At 37.5% G+C, this 6,035-nt stretch overlaps 1 non-coding gene across 1 annotated transcript; it reads left to right on the top strand.

Moving 5' to 3' along the window:
• The first annotated feature begins 5,480 nt into the window (after nt 1-5,480).
• On the top strand, nt 5,481-5,587 carry LOC122063677. Its single transcript, XR_006135437.1, has one exon. It is a non-coding gene; the product is annotated as a small nucleolar RNA R71 (small nucleolar RNA).
• The last annotated feature ends 448 nt before the right edge of the window (nt 5,588-6,035 follow it).

The following is a 6,035-nucleotide window of genomic DNA, read 5'->3' as shown; positions in this document are numbered from 1 at the left end:
TTGCATATGCCTATAAAGACAGTGATGCTAGAGTTCTTTCAGAAGTTTCCTCCCTAGGAATTTCGATCAAAACACCACGCTTCCTGAGGCGCAATTCCCTATGTAGTTCCAAGGGAATCAACTCTTATTCTTCTTTATACCGTATTTCATACTTTATTTAAAATTATGCATTTGTCAATTCATGCCAAATTAAAAAGAATGTCTCAACTCCAAATCAAAAGTACAAGGAACCCATGGACTTTCATCTGATCCAATATCATAAAAACAAGGGTCTCTTATTTTTCAAAAGAAAGTCCCATCTCAAGATACAGGCTTGTTTCTTTCTTCTCAACAGGATTTTTATATGTTTAAAATTGGTACCTTAATCAAAAATTTTATTTTCATACATCAAGCAACTGAATGGTATGACCATTAGCCAAAAGTCAAAGTAGGACTTCATCCTTAGCAAGCTCAAAAATAAAAAGAAAAACAAACAAAACAAAGTGGAAAAAGCAAAAACTGATTTCCCTCCCCCACACTTAAGTCATGCAATGTCCTCAATGCATGGAAAGAATTAAAAGCGAAGACAATGCAAGGGGTCATACCTGATTAAAAGTTAGTCATCAGTGTAAAGAGGTTCATGGAGATCCATGACCTCTTCACTACCAGTAGTAGGAAACTTGAGGAATGGTTTCAAACGTTGACCATTAACTTTCGAAATTATCCTTATTCCTGGATTCAAAATCTCTATGCCCCATGGGGATATACATTATGGACAATAAACGGTCCATCCCATCGGGATCTAAGCTTACCAGGGAAAAGATGCAATCTAGAGTGTACAATAAGACCTTATCACCAATTATAAAAGATTTACGCAGAATGTGCTTATCATGGAAAATTTTAGTCTTTTCCTTGTAAATCTTAAAACTTTTATAGGCATCATTCCTAAGTTCCTCTAACTCAGATAGTTGGAGCCTATGATGAATTCCTGCATCAGACAAATCAAAGTTGAGCTTCTTGATGGCCCAAAAGGCCTTATGCTCCAACTCAACTGGTAAGTGACAAGCTTTCTCATACACCAAGTGGTAGAAAAACTGACCAAGATCGATCTTGAATGCAATCCGATGGGCCCACAAGGCATCAATGAGCCTAAGGGACCAATCCTTACGGTTGGAGATTAACAGTTTTCTCCAAGATTTGTTTGATCTGTCTATTAGACACCTACACTTGGCCACTAGTTTGAGGGTGATAAGGGGTAGATAACTTTTGGGTAATCCCATACTTTTTCATTAAGGCCTCAAAAGGTCGATTACAAAAATGAGTACCCCTATCACTAATTATTGCATATGGTGCACCAAAGCGGGAAAAAATGTTCTCTTTAAGAAATTGAACCACCACTTTGTGGTCATTAGATTTACAAGGTATGACTTCTATCCATTTAGAAATGTAATCAATAGCCAAAAGTATTTGTAAATTTTCAAAGGAATTAGGGAATGGTCCCATGAAATCGATGCCCCATACATCAAAGATCTCAACTACCAAAATAGGGTTGAGGGGCATCATGTTCCTCTTATTGATACTACCAAAAGACTAGCAGGCGGGACAAGCCTTACAAAAATCAAAAGCATCTCTAAAAAGAGTAGGCCAATAAAATCCGCATTGGAGAACCTTTACGGCAGTGTTCTTAGGTCTAAAGTATCCACCACATGCATGATCATAACAAAAAGAGAGAATAGAATGTTGCTCATGATCAGGAACACATCACCGGATAATCTGATTCGGACATATCTTAAACAAATAAGGATCATCCCAGAAAAAGCGTTTAATTTGGGAATGAAACCTATACTTATCTTGGGTGGACCAGTGATCCGAAATCACACTTGAAACTAAGAAGTTGACAATGTCAGCAAATAACTGTTCATCTGGAAAGTTCTCGTTGACTATAGAATCGACAGTCAAGGAATTGTGAAGCCGAGATAAATGGTCTGCAACTAGGTTTTCAACTCCTTTCTTATCCTTAACTTCTAAATCAAACTCTTGCAAAAGTAAAACCCACCTAATAAGACGGGCTTTGGCATTTTTCTTCCGAACTAGGTATCTAAGAGCAGAATGATCAATATATACCACCACATGTGAACCAACTAAGTAAGACCGAAACTTTTCTAATGCAAACACAACAGCTTAAAATTCTTTTTCAGTGGTTGCATGATTGAGTTGTGCATCATTTAAGGTCCTACTAGCATAGTAAATGACAGTGGGTAACTTATTAATCTTTTGACCCAAAACCGCTCCTATGACAAAATCCGAAGCATCACACATCATTTCAAAAGGTTCAGTCCAAACAGATGGTTGAACAATAGGTGCATTGATCAACTCCTTCTTAAGTTGTTTAAAGGATTCTAGGCACTCTTTAGAAAACTCAAATGTTTGATCTTTGGCAAATAATGAAGTGAGAGGTCAGGCTAATTGACTGAAGTTCTTAATAAACCTTTTGTAGAAGCTCGCATATCCTAGAAAAGGCCGGATGTCCTTAACAGATTGAGGAGGTGGTAAATTATCAATTAAATCCACTATGGCTTTGTCTACCTTAATTCCCTCCTTAGATATTACATGGCCTAAAACAATATCAGATTTAACTATAAAATGACATTTCTCCCAATTCAAAACCAAATTCTTAGATATGCACTTTTTTAAAACTAAAGAAAGATGATGAAGACATTCAGAATAGGAATTCTCATGAATTGAAAATTCATCCATAAATACTTCTAAGAATTTTTCGACCATGTCAGAGAAGATGCTCATTATGCATCGTTGGAACGTAGCAGGGGCATTGCAAAGCCCAAAGAGCATACGCCTGTAAGCAAATGTTCCATATGGGCATGTACAAGTGGTCTTATATTGGTCCTCTTAAGCAATTAGGATCTGGTTATAACCAGAATATCCATCAAGAAAATAATAGTATTTATATCCAGCTAACCTCTCTAACATCTGGTCAATGAATGACAATGGAAAGTGGTCCTTCCAGGTTACCACATTAAGCTTCCTGTAGTCTATGCACACTCTCCACCTTGATTGGACATGGGATTGGAATTAGTTCATTATTGGCATTGGGAACTACAGTCATCCCAGACTTCTTAGGCACTACATGTATTGGGCTTACCCATTGGCTGTCAGAAATAGGATAAATTATTCCATGATCTAAGCACTTTAGGATCTCTTTCATAATGGCTTCCATCATCACTGTGTTAGCTCTTCTTTGGGGTTCCATGGATGGTTTAAAATCCTCCATAAGATGTATATGATGTTGCACAATAGAAGGGCTTATACCCTTAATAACAGTTATGGTCCAACTAAGGGCTTCCTTATTATCTTTTAACACTTTAAGTAACTCCTCTTCCTGGTTAAAAGTCAAATTTGAAGAAATTATTACAGGGAGAGCCTGATCAAGCCCTAGGAAAGCATACCTCAAATTAGATGGCAACTCCTTAAGATCTAGCTTAGGAAGCTCAACTATGGAAGGTTTGGGAATGAAATTGGAAAGGGGTCCTAAGGGCTCCACAAGTATGTGAAGACTCAAGACTTCAGAAAAGAAATTTTACTATCATCATCCAACTCATCCATGCACTCTTGAAATTTTGAATCAAAATCAATATCAAAGTTGGTAATTAAATCATCAAAAAAATTCATAAATTCCTCAAGCATATTGATATTTTTTTCCATATGTGGTTGCTTGCCTATCCTAAACATGTTAAACTAAATAGTTTGGTTACCAAAAAATAACCTTAGGAAACCATTCCGGCAGATGATTAATGCATTACTAGTAGTCAAGAATGGTCTTCCTAGAATTATTGAGATCTCATCCTTGGTTGAGAAGGGCTTGGTATCTAACACAATGAAATCAACAGGAAAAATAAATTCCCTCACCTTCAATAAGACATCCTCAACCATCCCTTTAGGAATCTTAACAGACTTATCTGCCAACTGAAGAATAGTTCTAGTGGCTTTCAATTCTCCCAATCCTAGTTACTTGTACACATGGTAAGGTAAAAGATTCACACTTACGCCAAGGTCAAGTAAGGCATGCTCAATGTAGGTGTTGCCTATGACACAAGTTATAGTAGGGCTCCCTGGATCCTTATACTTGGCTGCTATAGGCTGAGTAATTATGAAACTTATGTTACCTACTAAGAACACTTTTTTGGACATACTAGTGATACGTTTGTGAGTACACAAATATTTCAGTACCTTTGCATAGGCGGGGATCTGGGATATGGCATCCAAAAGAGGGATGTTCACTTCTATCTATTTGAAGACTTCTAAAATTTTATCCATAGAAACAGTCTTCTTTTTGTTTACCAAGCGATTAGAAAATATGACAGGATGAACTTAAGGACTGTTAGGGATTTGCCCTTTTTTAGAAAAATCATTTTTGGTTTCTTCAACCAAATCATCTTTAATTTCAAAAGAATCTTTAGGTTTATTAGACGAACCTGGAACAAGAGGCACACTTATGTCCTCAACTGAATGAGAGTTAACAAGTGCAATAGATGGGGAAGATTTAAGAATGCTCTGTTGGTACTCTCTACCACTCCTAAGGGCATAAACAACATTACATTGGTTAGAGGGCCCTTGTTGGTTCTGACCTTGTACTATATTCAGTGGTGCATTAGTTGGTGCTTGTGAACTAACAGGTTAATGATGCCTAGGGTTAGGCTTTGGTTGACTGGGTAAAGTTCATTTCTCCCTCTCACGCATAATTGAGATAACTTGGGCGAGCTCTCTCGTAAGATTTTGATGGCTTGTCATGAGGAGGGTCATATTTTTTTTCAAGTCACTTATTCTACTTGCCTCTCCAGTGTTGGTAAACCCAGGGGGTTGCTGATAAGTTGATAGGAGAGGGGCCTTAGGAAAACTAGCCTGAGGTCCTACATTTGACCTATGAAAAGTATTTGAGAAAAAGATTATTGTGCAAAGGGAGGCCTTTGGGGTCCAAGTGGACCTTGATTATGAAAATTGGAAGGCCTTACTTGGTTGTCCTGATTCCAAGAGAAATTTGGATGATTTCTCCATTGTGGATTGTAGGTGTTACTATATGGATTATTCTGGTATAAGACATTAACACTATCATTAAAAGTGCCCCCAGAGGTGTTGGGGCATTCTTCTATGACATGTCTAGGGGACTGGCACCAAACACAAATCTTAACCAAATTGACTGATGATGGCTCTCTAGGAACAATAGCCTCAATTCTCTTGATTAGGCTATCCAAATGGATTCCTTGGCTACTATCCCATCCACAAAATATTCTTTTCCTTATATGAGTCTTTCATTCTCTTAGGTTGATTCCCACTCACGGGTTTTGTCAGCTAAGTCAAGTAAAAACTCCCATGCCTTTTCTTCATCTGTAAAGGATGTGAATCCCTTAAGACACATAGACTCCATCATTTGTTTAGTTGGATAATCAATACCCTCATAAATTATTTGACATAAATTCCATGAGTCTAGGCTATGGTGAGGGCATTCTTGGAGTAGATCCTTGAATCTCTCCATAAGTTTGGAAAAAGACTCACTAGGCTTTTTCCTAAACTGAAGGATATCACTTCTAAGCTTATTGGTCTTATGAGTTGGGAAAAACTTCTTAAGGAAGACAACTGTGAACTGTTGCCATGAGGTTATGGAATTTGTGGGTAACCCATACAACCACTTCTTAGCTTGGTCTTTTAATGCAAAAGTGATAAATCTAAGCTTAACAACATCATCAGAAAGCTGTTGGATCTTAATTAGAATACATACCTCTTCAAATTCCCTTAGAAATAGGTATGCATCCTCAGAGGTCAATCCATAGAAGTGGGGCAACATAGTGATGTAATGAGATTTGAATTTAAAGTTATTGCCCTGGGCTTGTGGTAGAACTATGCTGGAAGCTTGGGCTGTTCTAGCAGGGTAGAACCTATCTTTTAGAGATTTAGGTGAAGGGTTTTGATGTTGGTCTCCCATATTGAAAGGTTTTAAAGAGAGCAAATGTATAGGGTTACTACTTATTGGATCTCTTCTTTCT

The sequence above is a fragment of the Macadamia integrifolia genome, unplaced genomic scaffold (assembly GCF_013358625.1).
Source record: "Macadamia integrifolia cultivar HAES 741 unplaced genomic scaffold, SCU_Mint_v3 scaffold1420, whole genome shotgun sequence".
NCBI lineage: Eukaryota > Viridiplantae > Streptophyta > Magnoliopsida > Proteales > Proteaceae > Macadamia > Macadamia integrifolia.
Note: the sequence above shows the minus strand (reverse complement) of the source record. Positions and strands in the feature narration are given on the sequence as shown.